A 25,487-nucleotide genomic window follows, 5' to 3' on the forward strand; every position below is an offset into this window, starting at 1 on the left:
ATTTAACTTTCCATTATATTGAACTGCAGTGGAAAGAAGAAGCATAAGTTTTAGAGTCATATGATTGGGGTTTGAATTCAGGCTGTGATGACTTTGTTACCTATGTGATCGTGAGTTTCAGTTTCCACATCTATGAAAATAATAACATTTGCGCTGCCTAAATTTTAGTATTTTTTTTGTGTGTAGAAAGCTTTCTGTTAACCTCAAAGTGTTGTATAAATTTGAATTATTGCTACTCTGTTCTTAAGGAACTTCAAGGAGGAAAATAAGAAAAAGAGGAAAAAATTGGAGGACAGTTGGTATAATGGAAAGAACATTGGATTGTGCTAGAGGAGACTCCAGTTCTGGCTGTGTATCTGTGACTAATTAGTTGTATGAACTTAGACATGTCACATCTCTGAGCTTTTATGTCGTTATATATAAAATTAAGAAGCTAGATTATCTAGGGCCCATTCCAACAGCAAAATCCTATGATTTATCATTAAAAATATTTGTGGGTCTAATAAGGGCAGTGGGGAAAAATAAAGTCCAAAGCAAATGAAAAATGGGAATAGAATTCCAGTTTTATTTGAGGTTCAAATTCAATAGGAATGTAAATTTGCAAAATAATGATGCTGTATTTTGATGAGATTCTAGGAAGGAATAATGCCTCAGTTTTAGTTCAGTTATTCCATTTTATTACTTGTGTTTAAATCAAAATATCTCAATTTATTATACTGCTAATATTATCTATTAAAACTGCCAAATAACATTTTTACAATAACTACTAAAGGGTTCATGTATTATTGATGTTTTATGTATTTTTCCATGTATAATCATGTACTTTTGTTGAAAATTTTATGTAGTTTCACTAAGATAGTATTATTTTGGTATTAATTTCTCCAAACATATCTAAAAAGATATACATTTATTGATCTTTTGCATTCTATTGGAATATTTCCATAACAGATTATGATTAAATCAGAGTAATAAAACTTCTTTATGATTTACTCATTTGCAATGTTTAGAGGTTGGTTATTTTCTAGTACAGTTTTATTCCACTGATAAGACTGGATAGACTAACTGGAGGCAATAGGAATGTGATTCTTCTGGTAGTTTTAAATCTGTGACCTTACTTCAGAATGGGTGTGAAATTGTTCCAGAATATCCCTATAAGTATTTGTTTCTAATTTCTATCTCTCCTTAAACCAAATTGTTGGATAACAGTAAAGCAGGTTCCATGTTGGGGAGGGAACAGTTGGATTTGGCGGTGTGCTGGTGGCAGTCCAAAACCATTCCAATTCTCTTTTTCACTTACTATTTAACCTTACAAAGGGAATGTGTGTCTGGCTCACATGCAGACCAGTTCAGTTTGCTAAGATGTTGTCATTTATGTGGAGAACACTAAGCAGCTGTTTTGTGGAGAATTGTGGAACCTGGAGCTTACATGAACATTCTACACTGGTTTACCTTTTGGGTTGAGAAGAGTCTTTCTCCATTGGCTGTGTAGTCGGAACTGTCAGGGACTTCAATGAGGCCCAACTCAGAACCAGCCATAGTATTACTTGCATTTATATCTTGGGGAATGAGATGACTCCCTTATTTGTAGCTCATGTGACCATGTAGTAAGGTGGAAGAGCCAGATGTCACTTAGGGATATATGGCTCCCAAGAAAGAGCTCTGGGTCTTTCTTCTTTATGTTCTAGATATGAGAAGTAGAGTCTCCAAACTGGGCCAGGAGTGTGAGCCATGGTGATCAGGGAGGCTGGGAACACAGCCCAGGTTTTGTGGTTAGTCTAGCAACCAACATTCCAAAAAGCAAGAGTCTGGGATTCCAGCCAAACAGGAGCAATTATTGATGGTGGCTTTGGATATGAACTTGGTGGGACCAATGCTGTACATGACCTGAGCTAAATTGTGAGCCAATCCCTTACCAGAGACCAAGGTGGCATAGGGGGAATTTTGCCCTGAGGCACTGGGGGAAAATGTATATTTGTTCTTGTTAGGCCTTTGAAGTAAATATTGCTTTATAAAAACTATCCAGTGTTACTTGGTTAAAGGGAACTGGAGTTCCCTCATCTTCTAAGATACATGGAACTAGAAGTGGGGACTTGAGCCAACGCAGAGAAAAGAGATAATCCCGAACTTCTTCATGGCACCTAAGAACCCTGAGAGGGAAATGTTACATCTATTAGGGGTCAGAGTCAATTATATTACCTCATTTTCGCATATCTGTATATGTTTTGTATCCTCCCAAATGAATGTAATTTCCTTGAAAGCAAGAACTGTTTCATTTTAATTTTTGTATCCCTATCACCTTGCACAGTGCCTAATACATGTTTACTATATTAGAAACAAATAGCCACAGTATGTTGTTGTTGTTTAGTCATTTTTCAGTTGTGTCCAACTCTTTGTGATCCCAGTTGGGGTTTTCTTGGCAGAGATACTGGAGTGGTTTGCCATTTCCCTCTCCAGCTCATTTGAGAGATGAGGAAACTGAGTCAAACAAGGTGAAATGACTTGCCTAGGGTCACACAGCTAGTAAGTGTCTGAACTCAGGAAGATGAGTTTTCCTGACTCCAGGCCTAACATTCTATCTACTGTGCCACCTAGCTGAGAAGCCATAGTATAGTGGTCATTAAAGTTTTTATCATGTAAATTAGGTTTCCAAATGATCTAGATGGGACTTCTCCATGATTATTAGTCAGATGAACTGTAACTAATACTGAATTAGTACTAATGTATTCCACCTTTTAAGAAATGCTCTTTTTTTTTTCAAATAAATATAAGGGAAATGAATAAAGGAGTCCCTGATCAATTTGGTGAACTTCCCAATCAACTTGATGAGACTGTAGTCTTTGTTTTGGAGGATTCTGAGACTGTAGGTAAACCCGTGAGAGTATAATTCCCGTGAGAATGTAGGCAAGCACACTGGTCCCTTGCTGACAAGGTGACAGGTGACTGAGATACTAGGGGATGAGCTGTTATTGTTCCTATTCCTTACCCACATTTGTGAGTTAATAGACCAGCCTGTTCTTTGTGACACTAGATCACATATGCTCAAAAGCTAGATCAATGCACACAGATGAGATCTGAAATCTGGCTAGGAACAACATTGTTGTTGTTTAGTCATTTTTTAAGTCGCGTTGGACTCTTCATGACCCTATTTGGAGTTTTCTTGGCAGAGATACTATGCTATTTTCTTCTCCAGCTCCTTTTACAGATGAGGAAACTGAGGACAGAGTCAAACAGCTAGAAAGTGTATGAGGCCAAATTTGAACTCAGGAAGATGAGTCTGCCTGACTCCAAGCCTACAGCTCTATCCACTGTGCCACCTAGATGCCCCTAGGGAAAACATGTCATTCTATTATAGGTTGAAAAATTGGGGATCTGGCACATAAGTGTATTAAAAATCTCTCTGGCTCTTCATCTGTCTTTCTTTTTCTCTATTATTAGTTGAAGGACCACCATACAGGAAAAAAATGCTACTTGTTCTTCTCGGTTCCAATGGACAGAATTTAGAGCAATGGTTGAAGGTTGCAGAGAGAAATTTTTAGCTTAATGTCAAAGAAAAAAAAAACAGCCCCAAAGTAGAATGTGCTGCTTTAGAAGGTAGTGGACTCCTACATTTGGAAATTTTTAGGATGAAGTTGGATAATCACTTGTTAGGAACCTGGTAGAAGGGGTCATTCAACAGTTATAGGTAGGCCTCCAAGGTCCTTTTCTCAAGTCTTATATCTTGTAATATATCATCATTTTTGTTTAATTAGCCTTGATTTTTTGAGATTGAAGATTTAATACCAGACATGTCAATTAACAAAATAAATCTCCAGTTATGTCTCTTAGAATTACAGTCAATGACATTCTTTTTATTAAACACATACACATAATTAATAAAAATGTTAAAAATAGAAAGCTATTTTAAATTCATCACCTGTGCTAGGCCTTTTAATGGCAAAGCTTAAAGGAGAGTTAAAAAGAAAAAAAGGGTTCCTGAGGTAAACATAATTATAGGTCTTATCAAATATGGTTTATATGCAAACCTCCTTTGCTTTGACAGTACATTAATAAAGTCTCACAGTGTTTCATCAACACAAGATACATTTCTACCTTTACCATCATTTTTCTTTTCAGGGTTTGAATTTGATTACCAAAAGGTCTTTCAAATTACTTTTTTGCCAAAAATACACACAATGTAGTACAATACAGAGACAGTGAAGTTCTATGTTTTAGCAAGATAAACATTTTTTAGAATATTTATAATTATACTATACTGGACAGTAAAGTCTAAAATGATAAGTAAGCAAAATAAGCTAAAGAGGAAAAAAAGTTTTCCTAAGGAGGACCCTAAAGAGCAGGGTCTTTTTAGGGGCACTGAGCAGTGTTGAGAATGATGGAAGATACTGAGGCTATTCTATTACCATTCTGGTATATAGGTATTCAACCTCAGAGAATTTTTTCTTACTAGAGGAGAATAAGAACAACCTGACATAGCATGGAGCCTTGAGACTATTGAATATTCTGTTGCCATTTTTTTGGGGGGGGGACAGAAAGTGAGAGAAGGAGAAGTGCTAGTTCTCAATTCTTTTATCTCCTATCTTATTTTCTCCCACAAAATGACATTAAGCAGAAAGGAAAACAGTACAGCTTAATGGGGGATTATGTAGGAGTAAAGAAAGACTATAACTATTCCCTTCCCCGCTGTCATAATAAAAGTATTCTAACATTATATCTATTTTTCTTCTTTCCCTTTGAATTTACTCTTGAGAGTAAATTCTAATCTTTAATATTATTTTAATCTTTCTGTGTCTGTAATATGGCCATGATGAGAGTACGTGATAAATATTTCTTGAGCTTTGTATTGAATATGCATAAATTGCTTCACTCTTCTACTTGCTGTGGTCCTAAAGACCCTGACACAAATCCTAACCCACACAGCCAAGGATTATATTGTTCCCTTTAACATGGGACATTTGTAACATGTGTTGTTCTTGTTTCTCTACATTACAATGATAAATTTTAGCAGAGGGAGAGAATAGTAAAAGGAGACTTTGTTGGGATGGAGGATGCTAATGGAATGGAAATAATGGAATGGAGAATAAAAGCCTGTCTCTTATAAGTACTCCTTTCTATAGGTGAGTAGGGAGAACCTAACGCTTTCAATATGAAATAGAAAGCTGAAAGCTGTTCCCTATACCTTGCTAAAAAGTCACTGTAGCCAAATGATGGAGGCTTGTTGGAGTGTTTTCTATTCTTCAGGTCCCAACTCAAGCATCCATCACTTCTTTTGATCTCCCTGAGTCTTTCTTTCCTTAAATCCTTTAAAGAATGAGTTCCTGCCTCATTGCCCCTATTCATATGCAGGCCAATTAAAGAAAAAAAAACTTTGTCCTAATTATCCTTATTTTCTCCCCCAATACCTCACAGAATGCCTTGTCCATGCCAAGGAATTGTTAACTATTTGTTAAACATGGAACATCATATCCATGATCCTGGAGTTCTCTCTTCCCCATCATAAAACTTCAGCTATGATAAAACAATGAGAGGAGGGGCTTGAGTGAAAAGAGAAAGAAGAATCTTGCTTAGCTAAGCAGGAGGTGTATTTTAGGGACAATGGGATATGCAAAGTATATTCACTTGCATGAGCTAGGCACCCATATATGGTTTTTGGTTAGGTATCCACGTTCACCTTTGACTTAATCTACTTGAAAAAAATACATATGCATTTAGGTGATCACAGACTTATAGTTTTACATCTCTTACAGGACTTATAGCTACTCTAGTAGCTCTTCTAAGAAGAAATGCCTCAGGCCATAGCTCAAAGCAGCACACAGGCCTTCCTTATAAGGATGACTAATAAGAATGTAAGACTCCCCAAATACCTGACACTGCTTACACACATCAGGTAGAAACCTACTCCCCTATCTATAGTGTTCAAGTCACTTGGAGCTATATACTCTTGCTACATAATGATAGCAAACTAGTCTATAATCACCAGCAGGACTTCCTATTCAGTAATTCAACACATATTTATTAAGTCCCTACTTTGTGTAAGTATATTTATGGCTGTGTGTGTGTGTTTGTGATCATGGAAGGCTGTGTAGAAGGGAAGGCATCTGAAAAGAACCTTGAAAAATGATAAGGAATCTGAAAGTCAGAAATGGGAGGGGGTACATTTCAACTTAATTAGTTTCAATAAACATTTATTAGTTACACAGTGCTAAACACTGTGGCTTCTGCCATAAAGAGTGGATCAGAAAAGGAAGCTCCAGCCTAGGGCTTTGACCACTCAGAAGGAATAATGAGCCATGGCATGAACTGTTAAGTTCTTTGTGGAGCAAAGAAAATATTGACTTTAAAATGCCTAGAAAGTGGGATGAAGTGGGTCATGACACGTCAGGGCAAATGGCTATAGTGTCCTTTCCTACAGGCTGATCAAAGTAGGTTGGGGCCAGGATAGTAATTAGGGAAGTGAGGGTTGGTTAAGGTAGGTCAGTTCTGCCTTAGGACTCACTACAATGACGAACAGATTATCTCTCCCAATAAAATAATTCACCTCTATTGGGATTGGAGAGAGGGAAGAACAGTTTGCATGAATTTACTGAGGAAGAGGTGGTATTTAGAGTCTGAGGAAGTTTAGCTTGTACACATAATGTATGAAGAAGAGTAATCTAAGGCTGGAAAGATACATTGGAGCCAAATTGTGGAGGGTCTTAAATGTCAGGCTAAGGTGGTTGGTTATATTTTATATTAGAAACAATGGAGAATCATTGAAAGTTATTAAGCATGGGAATGATATGATACAACCTATGTCTTAACAAGATTTTTTTTTCAAATATTTGAATTGGAAAGGGGAAAATATTTAGTTTGAAATGACAAAAGGATATCTAGTTATAGCAAGCCATTTGAGATAGAATATTAGTGCTCAAGAGAGAAATGAAGGTCAGATATATGGATGTGCAAGTCATCAGCAAAGATGGTATCTGATGAGATCATCAAAGGAGACATGGTAGAAAAATCAAAGGGCCAAGATCATAACTTTGGAGGGTACCTACACTTGGGATGATCCAAAAAAAGAAACTAAGAAGGAACAATAAGAATGATAGGAAGAGAAGCAGGAAACCACAATGTTACAGAAACTAAAGGAAGAGAAATTATCAAGGAGGGGGGCAGTAATTAATAGTATCAAAAGTTGCGCAAAGGTAAAGTAGGATGTGGACCAAGAAAAGCCACTGGACACAGCAATTGAGAAATCATCTGTAACTCTTGGGAGAGCCATTAAACTAGGGTGGGGAGGATCCCTCAGATCTGATTTCATCTTTGAAATAAAGGCTATGGTTTTGCCTCCAGTCCTCAAGTAGTGTTAAGCAGACTGAAAGATTAGCAAGAGGAAAGGTAATGTCTTCTTAATTGACTAAGGAAGTCTATATGGGTTCTAAGTGTCTTGGGGAGAGGGACTGATTTTGTATTGCTTTGTTTTGTTTTGTTTTTCTATCTCAGGCACCTAGCAAAGTTCCAAGCACATAGTATGCACATAATAAATATTTATTGAGTTGAAAGGACTTGGGACTTCTCTTTTGGAGGGATTTTCACACTCTCTTTTTTGTGGCAGTAGATCAGTAGTAATTTATCTTTCTAAAACTCTCAGAAAAACACAGAAGAAAACTAATGCAGCTCTTCCCTTAATTCTCTCTTGCTTTCAAACAGGCTTAACTGAAATTCTTCCTGCCTCTTTCTTTTTCCCCATCTACTCAGTTCAGAGCTTGTAGCCTCTATGACCTTGTCTCAAATAAGCTAGTCCCAGAAGGCTCTGGTAAAGACGCAGATTAGGAATCTAATTCTATCCTCTGTGTATCATGTGTTTCTATTTTGGGGGGTATTATTAAGAATTATATCCTCAATTTATAGATGTCATTTTTGATAGATTTGATGTTTATATTGAGTTAGAAGTTCCCTTAAAAGTCCACAGATTATCCCTCTAATACTGTAATCCAGGAACTTTAAATCCTATCCTATTCATATCATCCTAAAAAAATAGTTTGGGCAGGTAGGTGACACAGTGGATAGAGTCCTGGACTTTTAATCAGAAAGACCCATCTTCAGTTCAAATCCAGCCTCATATATTCATTAGCTTTGTGACCATGGGCAAGTCACTTAACCCAGTTTGCCTTAGTTTCCTCATCTGTAAAATGACGTAGAGAAGGAAATGGTAAACAACTCCAGTATCTTTGTCAAGAAAACCCCAAATGGGATCACAGAGAGTCAACAATCAACAAAAGGAAATACTCAACTAAATTTCAGGGCAGTGTGCTGTTTTCTCAAGGTATAAAGTTCTTGGTTCAGATTCTTCTTCTCTATATCAATCCTTATCTATGGGGATTCCAAAAATTACATTTATGTCCTTTCAAACATCCTAGATTTCCAGTTTATCAGGTTTTTTTTTTTTTTGCTTTCTGGTGAGGCATTCGGGGTTAAGTGACTTGCCCTGGGTCAAACAGCTAGTAAGTGTTACCAGTGTTCGTAACTTGTGCTAACTCCATCTCCATTCTACCTCAGAAATCCATAGGGGTGAGACTTTACTTTCAACCAGAATTGTTTTAGCTCTATTATCTTGAACTTTGCATTCTTCTTTTTAATGACAATTTCCTTTTCCTGGACCTTTCTCATTGCCTCTGTCCTCCTAAACCTGTTCTTTATCCTCATAAAATCTTCTAAGTCCTTCCTTCTCTCTTGAGAAAAATCATGTCTGTCTTATTAAGATTCCAACAAACACAGTGACCCATAAGGCATTTTGGAAAGAACCCAAAAGTTGCTGTCTGCCTAAGAGAGAGTAAATTAAGTCCCCAACTCCCTTCTTTCAGTGCACACAAGTGTGCATGTATGCAGACACATACATACAGACACATACATGTGTGCATATGTGCATACACATACATCTCACTTTCATTGATAATGGCTGGCAAAGAATGCATGTATCATATTCTTAATGGATAGCAGACAATGCTGAGACCAATATCCAATTACATAAAATAAACTCAAGACTTGGTCATATTTTGTCTTCTTGCACAAACACTACCTGCAAGCACTGCTTTCACAGGGTAGAAATTTCCCAAAAGCCTACTTGCTGTGCAGCATTGCCTTATTCCCATCCCAAATGATCAGACAGCCAGAAGTTCACATTCTCTCAAGTTTTCTCTCAAACTCTATCCTTCTCTCCTCCCACAGACTGATATCTGAGTGCTTCTAGTGGAAGCTCTTGGTTCCCGGAAGGCACACTATCCTTAGGAAAAAAAATGGGGGGGGCAGTAAGACTTGAATTAGTACATGCAGGATAGAAGTTGGTTTTATATCTTCCCTCTTTCTTTGCAGAGGTCAAAGACTATAAGCATGAAACATCACATACAACATTGGGCTGGGCTGATGTTTCATTGAGTTTACATGCATGTTTTTTCCTTCCTCTGTTATTCTTTGTAATAAAGGATTACTCTCTAGGATGGGTAATGGGAGAGAGATAAGCTGGGAAACAAATGATGTTAAAGTGAACTATATGCTTTTTTAAAAGTAGGGAGTAGATTTATTTGAGATGGGAAGAGATTCATGAGGTGTGCCATGATGATAATGAGGTGCTGGTCCTGTTCCAGCCGATGAAAGGGACCTTGAGAGCAATAGCTTTTAGTCTATTGCTGTAATTTCCTTCTGCTGGTAGAACTACTTGGAAGAGCAGACTATAGGCAAATCCATGCTCTCTGATTATAAGCCCCAGGTTATTTCTGACCAGGTTATTCATATGATAGTTGCAAGTAGAAAGGATAGCTTGGTTCAAGATCCAAAATGATGGTGGCTGACATGATGGCACTCTTCAATTCATAAAAGATTCCCTCCTTTTCTCTTTCTGAATAAACAGATTCTTTCTTTAACACATGGGTAGATGACTAATGAGGATTACCTTAGGTTGAGTTATTTATGAGGACTGGTTTTACCCAGTAACTACTGCAAAGCCTCTATTCTCCACTATCTTTCTTCTTACCTTACTTCTTGGCAGAAACTATTTTTTCCCTAAAGCTACCAATGATTTTTTAAATTACCAAATATTATGATCTTTCCTCAGTCCTCATCTTTATTGACCTCTGTATAGCATTTGATACCATTGATCTCCTGGATGTTTTCTTTTTTCTGGAGTTTCACATCATTATTCTCTCCTTATTCTCATCCTCTGTAGCTGACTGGTCTTCCTAAGTTTCCTTTGCTGGCTCATCATCCATATTGTTCACCCTGTTTATGTATCTTCAAGATTCTGTCCTGGGACTTGGTCTTTTCTCTTTCCATACTCTCTCATTGGGTGACTTCATCATCAGCTCCCACCTTAGTTTAAACTCTATTACCTCTCCCTTGAACTATTGCAATGAACTACTAATTGTTCTTTCTGCCTCAATTCTCTTATTACTTCAAATCATGCTCCACAGAATTGTCAAAATGATTTTCCATAAGAGCAAGTATGACTATGTTACTCCCCAACCAAGAAAATTCACCAGCTATCTACTGCCTCTAAGATAAAATATAAGTTCTTCTGTTTGTCTTCTAAAATTCTTCACAACTTAGCCCCAATCTGCATTTCCTGATTCATCATATATTACTCTCATTCCCACATTTATGATTTAGCTAAACTGGTCTTCTGTCTGTGGCTCACACACTGCATCTCAACTCTTGTCTCCATGCTTTTTCAGTGTCCATCCCCTATATCTGGCATGCATTCCTTCCTTGGTTCCACTCTCTAAACTACCTAGTGTTTATTTCATATATATTCTGTATATAATCACAAATTTCTATGTTGTCTCCCCAAATGCTCTGTGACAAAGGATAGTGTTTCATTTTATAGTTTGTATCCTGAGCATCTAGATGAGCTCCTGACATATAGTAGATACATAATAAATGTTTGCCAATTAATAGTTATGTGATGGCTATCAATTCTATGAATTCCAAAGGACCGCCACTATGACTATGCATATATCCAATAAACACAGCTGGGTTTGATGGAAGACATACTTCTATAGTTTGTAATAAAGCCCTAGAGAAACTTCATTAATATCCCTTTCCATCGCTGTAAATATTCCTGCACCTATTGAGAAGATAACATGATTACTGTTTATATATGCCACAAGAAACTTGTCTAGGAAATCTACTGCAAGGTTGGGGAGAGGGAGGTGGGAGAGTGACAAGGAGGGTTTTCTGATCTTGTCACTCCACTCTTAAAAAAAATATAAAGTGGTCCTCCTCTTCCTAGTGACTCTAATATAAAATATGAACTCCTTATCTTAATATTTGAAGAGCTCCATAATCTGACTCCAGCTTACCTTTCCAGAATCCTTCATATCACTTATCTTTATACAGACAAACTAGCCACACATCCAGTCCTCCTGAGTCTATGCTTTGATTCAGATTGTCAGTTATGTCTAGAATTCACTCCCCTGCTCCCTTGCCTGCCTCCTCAGAACTTCTAGGTTCTTCCAAGTTTGAGCCCAGATATTTCCTCCTCTATGAAAATCTTCCTTCTCCCTCAAGTTGTTAGTGCTCTCCCCTTCCTAAATCTACCATAGAAATCATGGATTTAGAGCTAGAAGGTACTCCAGATTTAATCCACACATTTTTATGGATTGGAAACTGAGGCAAAGAGTGGTTAAATAAGTTGCCCAAGATCACACAGGTAGTATCCGAGGGCAGATGTGAACCCAGGTCCTTTGACTTTCAGAACAACGTATTGGGGAATATGTATACATATTGTTTTCGCCAAACAATGTATATTCCTTAAGAGAAGAGACTATTTCTTTCCTTACACAGTGGATACTTAACAAGTGTTTTCTGAATCAAAGTCAAATGACATCACTTGGTATTTGAAGTGCCCATTTCAAAAGTATGTGTATACCAAGGTACATACAATCTACCATGATAAAGTCACACAATGTTCCTTGAAGAAATGAAAAAAATTCCTGGAAAAAAAACTGGAGAGATATTCAGTGTTCACAGTTGGACTACTCCAATAAAATTAAAATGATGATACTATCTAAATTAATTTACAGATTTAGTGCTGTACCATTCAAACTCTCAAGGCAATATTTTAAAGTGCTAGACACAAAATAATAAAAAACGCATTTAAAAAAATCAAAAGAGCTGGACTCCTAAAGACAATTAAAAAATCATAGGAATGAAGGAAGAATACAACTTTCAGTGCTATAATATAATAGTTATACTTTAAAGTGGCAGCAAACACCTGAACTATTTGGTACTAGTTAAAATAGAAGAGGAAATCAAAGGAACAGACAGATTAAACAAGGAAGAATCAGAAATAACTGAATGAATGATAAACACAAATAACTTGGGGAAGAACTTTTCATTTGAAAAGAAATGCTGGGAAAACTAGAAAATACTTTGACAGAAATTAAGTTTTAGACCAACATATATCAAATACCATAATAAACTCAAAATCGATATGTGGACTAAATATTAATAATACCATATTATAATTATACCATAAAAAATCAGAAGAGAAGCATCTCAGGTACCTGTCACTGCTCTGGCTAGTGGGAGAAGGATAAGGATAGAATTCTCAAACAAACAAGGGTCAAAGATAGTCAAAACAGATAGTATTTATTAATAGTGCATAATATAATTATATGATTTCATGAAATCAAAAAACTTTTGAATGAACAAAATCAGCACAAATAGGATGCAAAGGAAAACTTTAGATTGGAAAAACATTTGCTTCCAATATCTCTATTAAGTATCCGATATTGAAAATATATACAGAACAACCTATCAATCAACCAACAAGCATTTATGAACTGTTTAGTATGCATTGAGTAATGTACTGTGTTTTTGAGATACAAAGAAAAGCAAAAACCAATATTTTTCCTAAAAAAATACTCCAGTGGGGAATAAAACAAATAAATAGATAGGTACAAGATACATACAGTGAAGATGGAACTAATACATACATATATATAAGATCAAAAACAATTGCCAAATTGATAAACTGTTGAGACATATGAACACTTGCTAAGAGTTATAAATTATTAACAGTCATATTAAAGACTGCTCCAAATCACTAATAAGAGAAATGCTAATTAAAACAACTCTGTATTTTTACTTCACAATCAGCAAATTTGCAAAAATGAGCAGTTCATGTTGTATGGCTTACGAAAAGATAGACACATTTATGCACTGTTGGTGGAAATGTGAATTGGTCCTGTAACTTTGAAAAACAATTAAAAATCATGTTAAGAAATGACTATACTTTACAAACTCTTTAATCCAGAGATCCCACTGCAGTAGGCACAAAAAGCTATCAAAGATAGATATGTCTCAATTGTTTATGGTTCCTTAGAGATATTCTTCCTGCAGGAGAGTCTCTGACTACACTGGGAGAAAAATGGGCTGATGGGTCTATTGAAAAATAGCCCATCATGGGTCACAAATGCTGAATCTGGGGGGTACTGAAGTTCCCCACATGCACAGATACAGCCTTTTATTTCAACTCCCTATTTCTATATCTGGGCTCTTATATGAATCTTCCATAGAGCTGAGGACTTATTCCTTCAATCAGTTTTGATCTTCTAAATGCTCAACTACACCCTAACTCAATTAAACTCACTGGGAAGTAGCATTTTGATATCTGGTGCTTTAGTTCCTCATTAAGATCTCAATTAAACATTTTGATTAGAATTTTCTTCCTGCCAATATAAGATTGCCCACAACTGTTAGAACTCATTAGTGCAATTAACAAGGGATGGGTTCTATTGCTGGATTCTTATCATCATGGTATGTGCATTATGGCATCAATGAACATACCCAGAACATGCCCAGGATTCTATAAATTTACCAGCAGTTTTCCCCTGAAAGTCCCAATCCAGTCCAGTACATCCTCTACCAAGTCCCCTATAAAGAATAACATTTTTTTTTTGTATTTTGCTAGGCAATGGGATTAAGTGACTTGCCCAGGGTCACACAGGTAGTGAGTGTCAAGAGTCTGAGGCTGGATTTGAACTCAGGTCCTCCTGACTCCAGGGCCGGTGCTCTATCCACTGCACCACCTAGCTGCCCCCGATACAATTTTGTTGTTTTTTTATTTTTACTTTTTAGGCATGTGGGGTTAAATGACTTGCCCAGGGTCACACAGCTAGTATGTGGCAAGTGTTTGGTCTGAGGCTGGATTTGAACTCAGGTCCTCCTGACTTCAGGGCCGGTGCTCTATCCACTGTGCCATCTAGCTGCCCTAATGAATAACATTCTTGCTAGATCATAATCAAATGGAAATGGTTGCATTTCAAATGCTGATTCACACTACCCCAGGAACAACAGGTCCTTTTACTGCGCGCGCTCTCTCTCTTCTCTCTCTCTCTCTCTCTCTCTCTCTCTCTCTCTCTCTCTCTCTCTCTCTCTCTCTCTCTCTCTCTCTCTCTCTGTCTCTCTCTCTCTCTCTCTCTCTCTCTCTCTCTCTCTCTCTCTTTTTTTCTTTCTCTCAATTAGCAGGAAAATATTGAATGCCACTGATGGTGGAGGTTGGGCAAATGTGGTCAAATGAACCAGATATGGCTGTGGATGTACACACATATAGTCACTGTCTACATCTTCTGCAACTGGTCACGCAATTACTCTACAATATTTTCTTGCAGGGGTTCTTAACATGGGGCCCATGCACTTGCTTTTAAAAATAGTTTGATTACCACATTTTAATTTAAATGACTGCCTTTGTAATTTTATGTATTTTTATGCATTTAAAAACATTATTCTGAGAATGGGGTCTATAGGCTTCACCAGACAGTCACAGGGATCCATTACAGAAAATACGTTAATAACCCCTGTTATAAGGTAATTGGAGGGGGCAGCTCTTCCTCTGGAAGATGGGTAACAAAGAAAGGGCCCTCAACTGCTGTTGTTTTTGCTTGTCCTAGGAGAAGGAAAGCACCTTGTTCAGACCTTGTCACGCATGCATCAGGCTACTAAGCTGAAAAACTTCAGTAGCACGGATTTGTGTAGGACAGGGGTGGGGAACCTGTGACTTCATGCAGTCAAAGGGCTGCACTTGGAACTGGAGGACCACATGTGGCTGTGAGGCTGCAGGTTCCCCACCTTAGTATAGGACTTTAAGGTTTACAAGTCACTTTCTTGAAAGCATTCTTTCATCATCGGTATACACTCTGCATAAAGGTGCCCCAAGATCCTATATTGATTCCTGGAGAAACAGTATGTGATTAGCTGTATGATACTCTGTATGCAATTCTCCCCTGGGTAACCCAGAGGCACCCCTTGGATGTCCAAAGGATCCAACTGCAACCATCTCCACAAGGAGGCAGAGAACAGTTATAAAAGGATAAAAGCAGGAGACAGAGACAGTCCCAAACACTCCCTAGCAGTTTCATGGTCAGCTTGTTCACAGCACCATTCCTTGCTGTTCCAAAACAATCAAGAGCAGATGCCTAGAGGGGAGTCTGCAATTTACCACTTCTGCACCTTCCATAATATACTCTGCTCTCATTCCTCACCCCCGGGATGGAACCGCCTGCAGGTACATCTTCCACGCTCTCAGGTCCCTGCTTGCTAGGCTGTTAGCCATATGTTTGCCTTCTAGTTATGAGATGACTTTGCTGCCATGATGTCTTAAAGCAATGTAGGGGATTCAATATCTAAATACACTTCTTATGCAGTGCTACTTTTCATTTGGCCTTTAAAAAGCAAACAAATCCAATAACTCACAAAGCTTTTCTATCACTTACCTACATTTAATACTGACACAATTACCATTAGTTAAAAAATCTTTGTCTCTTTTTTGCTCATTTCTCTGCAAAATAATTTCAATAAACTAAGCAAAATGTCTTAAGTTAAATATTTTGAAGGAAATACAGCAATTTTTCTTAGGTCTTGTTTTACTAGTCAGCAACTTCAACCAGCTGGCAATAATTATCAAGCCAGCTCAGTTATACTTTTCCCACGTTAGTGTTGTCTATGAATTCTCTTACAAACTTGGGCTCTCCAATGACCACATTCCATATTGCTTTTAAAAATGTAGAGAAAGAAACAATATTTTCTAGGCAGAAGTTTTAAAATTTTTCAACATTTTGACCTGCTTCCCTCACTGCTAGAAGGAAAGTTCAAGCCGTTATTTTGTTTTTTGACTTGATAGATTGAGCTGTGTGCACTCTTTTGTTCAGGATACTAGGGAGAAAATTTGTCCTTTTCCACTCTGAGAATGGATGGGAAGTGTTTTACTTTCTTTTTCTGTGGACCTTCCTGCCGGTTAATATGTAGAACAGTTCCATCTGTAGAACAGGCAGTCTTATCCTGATAATTTCGTATATTAAAATAAACATCTTATCCGTGGAAAGAGGGAGGGAAAATATGCTTCAACAGGATAAACACTGATTATAGAATTAGGAATGGAAACAGTAAGGATTAAGTTATGGAAATAATACATAGCAATACAAAATAAAGGCATGATAGCAGTTATATTCTACAAAATGAAATTATCTGTTACTTAGGATATTTTAGAACTCCATGCTCATACTAAAAATATTCATAATAGATTACAAAATCTGTGACACCATCCTGCTGATTTAAAAATAGTTCATATTAGAAATGAAATTATTACAGAGGATTACTGCTAGATGATTAGCATAATTAAATGTTCTCAACCTTTATTTAAAAAAATAAATAGAATTTTGTCTTTATATAGTACATTACAAACTTCTCCATAGTAAATACTTAAGGCAAAACTCATGAAAAAGATACTCAATAACTTACCTTATATATGTTAAAAACACTGCTGAAATAAGCAATAACCAACTTGATTTCAACCGAAGACAGAATGTCTGAAACTTTTCCACCCCTTTCAAAACTGGAGTAGAAGGTATTTTAGGTCCCGCCCTGACTGTCATTGGAAGAAAGCACACTCACATATTTGGCCATGTCTTACATTTCATCCTCTGCTATTGGCAACACACACATCTAATTTTACTCAGTGACATAAACAGCTCTCACCACACTTGAAATTGTTTAGGCACCACTTCCAACACACAGCTTTAACTGTGCCAATAAAAAGAAAAATAGCATTCCTATGAAATCAACTTGTAATCCTTGAATTGTGCTGAGGAGGATAGTCTTACATAATCTTCAAAATAATTTTCAATCCACTGAATGGAAAAAAAGCTTATTTTTTTCCCATTTATAGAGCCACCACATCTTATGAAATATAACTTCAAAGTAATATACGAAAGTTTAGAAGTTGTGAGTTTTCAATGCTGCTAGGTGATAACCATGGATAGAGTACTGGATCTGGAGTCAGGATGACCTGAATTCGAATCCAGTCTCAGACACTTACTAGCAGTATGACCTATTTAATCTTTGCCTGCCTCAGTTTCCTCATTTGTAAAATGGGGATAATAATAGCATCTACCTTTGTGGGTTGTTGTAAGGATCAAATGAGATAATGATTGTAAAGTGCTTTGCAACCCCATAAAGCACTATAAAAATGCTAATTATTATTTTGAAAAATATTCCATGCTTATTTTTCTTTCACAAAAACTGAATATTACCTTAGAATAATTACTTTATGAACCTCCTTAAAAATCTATTAACAAATATCTTGCCTTATGCCCATTTCACATCAAAATTATTAATATTTGAGGGAGAAAACTCTTAAAATTATATAGATCATTATTAGTAAAGATGTAAAGAAAATTATGCATGCTATGACATTGATAGTTCTTTTATAGTTGTTAAAAAGCAAATAAAAAGATTTTTCTTCACTAGTTCAATTCTGAATAACAAATTATTCTATCCAGTTCCTACACAATAGAAGTTTTTTAAAAGAATGAAAAAGAATAACAGTTTTATGATAAATTGTTAAAAAAAACACACTTAAATGCCAACCTAGGAAGGTTCTTCATTCTTCATCTTTTATTATGGATGAAATCTGTTTTATTTGATGCTTACATGAAATAATCTTTAAAAGTAATGCAATGAAAGCCCATGGTTTATATTTGCACTTCATTTTATTCTTCAGAATGCCTCCTACTTTCTTTAACTATCTAACCACACTATCGTTTCCTGCAAAGGTTGATGCTTCTGTCATACAACAGCTGTAGGCCATAAATTTAGGACTGACACAGGCTCAACTAATCATAATGTTACAAGACATTTCATACCTTTATGAATTCTCTGTCCATTAATTCTTTATCATTTCACTGGGATTTATGAATGCACAAAAATCAATTCATTATTATAAGACAACCACTAATACTTTAAAACAAATAGGAATGGAATATTTCCAAAACCAAAGTTGTTTCTATGTAACTCATTGCTTATGAAAGATTAAAATGTGACATTTATTTTTCATATTTGCCTTACACAAAGAACTTGTGACATCAGTTTAATATGCTGGTTAAATAAAATTCCATGCATTATGAAGGCTTCATGAATACAAGAATTTTTCAGTAACTAATTTTATAAAACTATATAGATTATATTTACCACACAGCCCCCAAAATATTTCCCCATATTTAGGATTATTTTGCTTTGTTCACATATACCAATCCATTTAACATCACTAACATCTATTCTGTTATGGCAGAAGTTTGTATTTCTTTGGATCACTTTGAAAAATGCTGTTTTGTTTCCATTAACTGGCTGTTGCTGTCTCCAGACAGCATTTTTCATGTTCAACTCAAAACTAACATTATAAATAGTTATGGTCATAGAATTCTAGGCCTATAAAGAAGTGGACCAGTCTCAGTTTAACTTGTAGATTTCATGGTTTAATTTAAGTGTTATATGGATGAAAGTGTCTGGTTACTTTTTATACTACTACTTTACTGAATTAGCATAACCATGATTTATAGGACTCTGTTGACTCCAAGCCTTGCTGGGGTTTCTGGAGCTTTCAAATGTAGGAGGGCTTAAATGGGTATTGTATATAAATAGTATAATCCAGGGAACACATTGAAACTTCCTCCAAAGCCCCAACAAAGAAATAGCCACTGATCCCTCCAAAAGGTCAGCTTCAATGACTCAGTCATTTCTCCATAATTATCCCATACTGAGTAAACGGAGCTAATATGATTACCACACACCCAAAGGTGTGTCCTGCAGGGAAAAGAAATAATAATGAATTGGAATTTGAATCCCAAGTATCAGTCAAGGCTCACCCTGGGTTTAGAAGCAGGAAGTCAACAATAAAAATCTTAAAGAAGAAACAGCAAAAATTTAGAATTCTTTGAATGTGTAAAATCAATGGAAAAAAATACTGTACAAGGTGAAAAACCAGGGAAGGAATGCGAAATCAATCAATCATCAAGCTATAATGTTAATTGCCTGGCATACAAATTGAAAAATAAAACAGACCCTGCCTTCAAAGAACTTATATTCTATGAGGGGAAACAACATATACACCTGTAAATATAAACTAAATATATTCAAAGTAAACACAAGGTAATTTTTTAGGGGCGGGGGCTGTGGCTAGAAATGCCCTTGTAGTTTAAGAATAGTAACAGAGTAGCAAAACTATGATGGTAACCCAAGGTTGGACATTAGTAGGGCAGGATAGGCAGAAAAAAAAGGTGTGTGTGTGGGTGGGGATGAGGTGGGGGAGGCTTCAAGAGATTGAGGGGTAGAAGAAACAACTCTGATTATCTGACCACTGAGGTTATGCCTTAGTATAATCTAAAGCTCTCCACTTCCGAGGTCTTGGGCTCTCAAATTCTTGTTGGACTATAATCTCTTGTCCTGACACCTTAGCAAACCTTTTCTTCACCTTCCATTATCTTTGTTCCTTTCCCCCTTTTCCCTAGTCCATCACTTCTATTCTGGCTTCACCTCCCTCTCCATCCATATAGGTCAGAGACTGGATTGTAATGGCTAAGTAAACAAAGAATTTCTTTTGGCTTGGGCGGAACCTTTCATTTGCCAGTCTAAAGTCTAATGTTATTTATTCTGCTGAGTTACTGTCTGATTAATATGAGGAAATAGAATCTAGTATTTTGAGAAAAATTCCATTTCATCACCTAGATTGAAAGGAGGCCCGGCTAGTGAGAGAAGAAGGAAGGACTTAAGAAAAACTGTTTCAGCACCCTTTGTCAAAGAGCTTAGAAATAGAGGGAGGAGCCTAGGATTGTGCCCTCTGGTGGCCAAAAAGGATACTGCAGCCTCTTAGGAAAAGGCTATTCCTGTGTTAGGGATACGAACATTGGAAAACAAAGTGTAAAAGTGGGCTAGAGAGGCAGGACATAGTAGAAATGGTGTACTTCTATTATCCAGCATCTGGTGGAATACTCTCTGCAAGTAACAAAACAATGAATGATTGCTTGACTTTTTTGAAAAAATTATTTGTTAAAAGGGGAAGCAGTAATGAGGGCAATCACTATTCTAACCTAATTTGGACCAACAAAGAGGACTGATTACTTAAAGAAAAATGATGAGATCCTTAAGAGAGTATAACTAATCCATCTTAGAAGTTGGAAAGAAAAATTGGGCATAGTTTGACACGTACTTTAAATCTGGGGATAACAGATTTCAGAGTTCAGAAAACATAAAGTTAGTCATCTGTGACCTTAAGCTTTTCAAGAGAAGACAGCACAAGAGGGATGGTAGAAGGAAGGGAATTATCATTGATTTAGCTGCTACTAAGTGCTAAGCAATTTCTACAAATATTATCTCATTTGATCCTCACAGCAATCTTGGAAGGTAGATGATATTATTATGCCAATTTTACAGTTGAACAAATTGAGGTAAACAGAAGCTAAGGGACTTGCCCAGGGTCATACAGATAGTAAGGATCTGAGGCCAGATTTGAACTCAGGTTTTTCTGACTCCAGGCTCTGTCCACTGTACTACCAGTGGAAACTCATAAGGCAATTCTAACAAAAAAATACAAATAATCCCAATGAGGAAGAAAACAGAGAATAGAAGAAAACTGCCTAAAGAATATTATAGATGCTTATGGAACTCTGACCATTTGAGATTTCTAAAAAGACATATATAAAGGTGAAAACAAAGGCAGATTAAGAGAGAAGTGATGCCAAAAGAATGGCAAAGACCTACAACAAATATTCTAAGGACATTAAGTTTCTGAATGAGCTTGTGCTGCTGCTGAATGTTAATGGAAACAACATTTCTTAGCTAATATGGGGGAAGAAGAAAGAAAATAAGAGTAGAACTAGTGCTTATGGTGAAGGAGATAATGAAAATAGATGATGGAAAGATGAAACAACTACTCAACTATTATTTTGCTTCTGTTTTTCTTTTCTAAAGAGGATAATGTTCAGACTAGGTAGAAAAGAACAAAGTTGTTTTAAGAGAGCCGAGGCTCAAAGTAAGTGTGGAATTGGTAAGAGAGAATTTGGTTGCCATTAACAAGTTCAAGTCATCAGGGATGGATGAACTATATTATAGGCTTCTGAAAGAACTGATAAATATGATGGCTGAACTACTAACTACCTTTGAAAAACTGGAGAGGAATGGAAAGATGCTATAGGAGTAAAGACAAACAAATGTTAACCCACGTGGCAAAAAAGAGAAGAGGGTATTTCTAAATAGAAAAGAGAAGAGCCAAACTGTAAGCTCATTTCTGGTAAATTTCTAGAAAATATTATAAAAAGGAATCATTTTTATGTATTAAATGAGGAAAATGGTGATCAGTGAAAATTAGGATGGCTTTCTTATTTCCTTTTACAAAAGGAAATCAGATATATAGACCATGGGATTACTGTGAAGACGATACAACTGGTTTTTTGGGGGAAAGCTATTTAGTCCAATCCATAGATGAACAAGAATCCTATCTATAGCATATCCAACAGATATTCATTCAGCCTCTGCTTGAAGATTTCTAGTAACAGGGAGCCCACAACCTCCTGATGCAGCCCATTCTAACTATTAGGAGATTTTCTTTACAGAAAGCCTAAAACTACAAATTAACTTTGACATGCTGGTCACTGTTCTTCCCTCTCATAAAAAAACAAGTCTTATTAAGTCTAATCCTGGGGCATCTAGGTAGCACAGTGGATAGAACACTGACCCTGGAGTCAGGAGGACTTGAGTTCAAATTTGGCCTCAGACACTTACTAGCTGTGTGAATCCGGGTAAGTCACTTAACCCCAATTGCCTCCCCCCTCCAAAAAAAGTCTAATCCTGATTCTGCACAACTGTCCTTGAAATACTGAAGACATACAATTTCCAGAGTGAACCAGGCTTAGAGTATCATGCTCTTTGTCAGGAACATATGGATGACTATGGTTCAATTCTGGGTGCCACATTTTAGGAGGGACATTGACAAACTGGAATATGACTAGAAGAGGGTGATCAGGATGGTAAGGGAGGAGCTAGAGATCATACCATACAGGAATTAGTTGAAAAAAAAATCTGAAGACATTAGCCTAGAGATGAGATCATTTAGGTGACAGCATGATGTCTGCCTTCAAGAACTTGTAGGTCATCAAGTGCACAAAGGACCCACTTTATTGGTTGGCTCTATAATACAGAATCAGGAACCAAGGATGGAAATTGTACAGAAGCAATTTAGGCTCAATGTAAGGAGAACTTTTCTAAAGTTTAGAATTGGCCCAAGATAAAATGGAAAATGGACTGCTTGGGGTGGTCATGGACTGTCTTTCATAATGAGTCTTGTTTTTTTTTTCTTGCAATTGGGGTTAAGTGACTTGCCCAGGGTCACACAGCTAGTAAGTGTCAAGTATTTGGTCTGCGGCTGGATTTGAACTCAGGTCCTCCTGACCTCAGGGCCAGTGCTCTATCCACTGTGCCATGTAGCTTCCCCCTATAACAAGTCTTTAAGCAGAAGCTGGGTGACTATCTTGGAGGAGTCATAAAGGGATTTCATGTAAAGGCACAAATTGAAATAGATAACTTCTGAAGTACCTTCCAGTTCTGAAATCTTGTGATTTTGTGAAAATAGGAAAGGACTGAAGTTTCATCTCACAACCTGAAAATTGACAAAGATGACAAACTACAGAAAAAGTCAATGTTGGAGAGGTAGTACAAAGACAGTCATGCTAATACAGTTTGCTGGAGCTGTGAATTTGTGCTATTGTCTTAGAAAATAATTTGGAAAAAGAAGAGGAAGGAAGGTTAGAAAAAAAAATCACAGACAAGCCAAACAGCTTTAAAAGCTACAGGTTGAATTTAATAGGTTAAAAAGAAAAGCAAACTGTACATAATAGAGTTCTCCAGACTTATGTAAAATTATCTTTTTTTTTCTGCTAAAAATAGCCATTTTGTGTTTAAGAATAAAAATAAATATATTTAAAAAGAAACAATTTGGATTATACAAGAAAAGTGATTAAGCTACTCATAACCTTTGACCTAGTGATGAATCCCAAAGAAATTAAAAACAGAAAGGCCCAGTTTACACCAAAATATTCATAGCAGCACTTTCATAGCAGCAAAAAAAGGGAAACAAAGTTGGTATTCATCAGATGGCAAATTGTTGAAAACGGTATACATGAATTTTAATGAATTTCATTGTATATTGCATCATTGTCCATCAAGCTGCATTCCTCTGAACTTCAAACCTACAAGATCACATCAACTCTAAGACTAATGCCTTCTCAGTAGCCTCTGTCCCTGGGACCTTTCTTTTCCTCTGATTGGAGAGGGAAAAGGATAGGCAGTAGAAGACTCTTCCCAGATCCTCCATTTAAGGAGGAGCATCAATTTCCACCTGGCTGTACTCCTGTAGACTTGACACACTGTATATCTTGACACACTGAAAGAACTTTCCACCCTTCCCCACTTTTTAGTTTTTCTTTTTTGTGTCAAGTTCTTCTTTTGTCTTCCTTTGTATCCCCAGTGCTTAGCACAGCTTAACACAGAAGGCACCTAATTAATGTTTATTGACTGATTGTTTGGTAAGAATTGATGACAATGAGAAATTTAGAGAAACATGAATATCTATCTATCTATATCTATCTATCTATCTATATTATATATCTATATATCTACATCTATATATATGTTAATTGATACAGAGTGAAGTAAGTAGAACTAGAAGATTAGTCTACTTAATGATACCAATAATGTAACTCCGATCACTGAATTCTGAATAATTGAAAAACCCAAATGGTCCCAGAGAATAAATATTGAAGCATAACATACTCATTTAAGAAATAAATGGAGAACTCTAGAGTTATTACCCTGCATACAATGACAATATACTGAGGTTTAATTGGCTTATTATTACTAATGGACTCTATAAATAGTAAGACTCTGAAGATTATCCAGTTTGTAGACAACAATGGGTTAATTACATAAAGCCCCAGAAAAACCATAGAACCACCTAAAAAAGATCCATAATTACTAAAGAATTCAGCCTAATTATATACATCCAAGAAGAGCTGAATATCCAGATGAATATCACCTATTATTTAAATCATGCATGGACAGCCTACAGAGCATCAGTACATATATCTTGGGGGGATATTAGAGATATTACAGATTCTGGTCATACAATTAGAAAATAGGAAGGAAGTGGGTTGTAGTGCATGTGGGAAGTTTTCTAGTGTTTTCATGGACTACCAACTTCTCCGTGAAACAAGAGCCCAAATTTCTGACACCAATATTCTTCAGATGATACTACAGATCTGCACATCATAGACTACTGCCATCTCCAAGGAATCAAGATTGTGAGTTAACGAGCAATGGAGAGATATGTAGTGAGTGTAAATAGGTTACAGCACATCACTAACATTTAACGATGTCCTTAATCAAGTGTAAGACTGAACAAAAGATGTGAGCCACCTACATAATGAGAGTGATAACAATGGAAAGACAGAGCACTGCAATCATATTCAAACAATGACAGGAGACCTAAGGGAAATCCCATTGCATGTTGAGTGGACACAGTGAAGACTTCTGGAGCATATGGACAAGAGTCAGACAGGATGAGGAGACATGAATAGGTTGGGATCTGCCTCAATAGGGGCAAAGGAAGAGTACCCATAACAATAATAGCGCAGACCATTTAAATATCAAATTATAAATTATAGGTAGTTAATAATTAAAGGAATTGTATAGTGAATAATCTTGTATAATGATGAATCCTTTTGCAAATTGAGTTTTCACTCTATTATCTTGTTTCATAAAACTGAATTTTAATATATTGGAGTCACTTTTTCAAAGTAGGCCATATCTGTCTATTAGTCTCTCTCTCTTTCTGTCTCTCTGTCTGTCTATCTGTATATATGTGTCTCTGTCTCTGTCTCTCTTTCTCTCTGTTTATCTCTGTCTCTCTCTCTTCCTTTCTCCACATCTTATATTATGTAGTTAAATTACTTCTTTTATTACTACCACCAAACATATTTTCTAAATATCTAAAGTAAGTATAGATGTCCCCTCACTTCTAGCCTATAACCTTCTTTTTGAGTACTTTGTGGCAATTCCACTCTACTTTGAAATATTCTCATTTATAACCTTCTTTTACCTCTATCTAACTTCTTGCCCTCATAGAAACTAGG

At 36.5% G+C, this 25,487-nt stretch overlaps 1 protein-coding gene across 4 annotated transcripts in view; it reads right to left on the bottom strand.

The window, feature by feature from the left end:
• Positions 1–25,487, bottom strand: part of SGCG (sarcoglycan gamma) — a 298,874-nt gene that overhangs the window by 223,843 nt on the left and 49,544 nt on the right. The window contains exon 1 of one of the 4 annotated variants that reach the window (XM_020997247.2): positions 16,771–16,954. The exons of 2 other annotated variants lie outside the window; for them this stretch is intronic. The gene's annotated coding sequence lies outside the window, so the exon portion shown is untranslated. Of the gene's footprint in view, positions 1–16,770; positions 16,955–25,487 lie in introns of those variants that run through there. One more of the 4 variants, XM_020997246.1, reaches the window with a different exon arrangement.

The sequence above is a fragment of the Phascolarctos cinereus genome, unplaced genomic scaffold (assembly GCF_003287225.1).
Source record: "Phascolarctos cinereus isolate Bilbo 61053 unplaced genomic scaffold, phaCin_HiC Scaffold_726;HRSCAF=1367, whole genome shotgun sequence".
NCBI lineage: Eukaryota > Metazoa > Chordata > Mammalia > Diprotodontia > Phascolarctidae > Phascolarctos > Phascolarctos cinereus.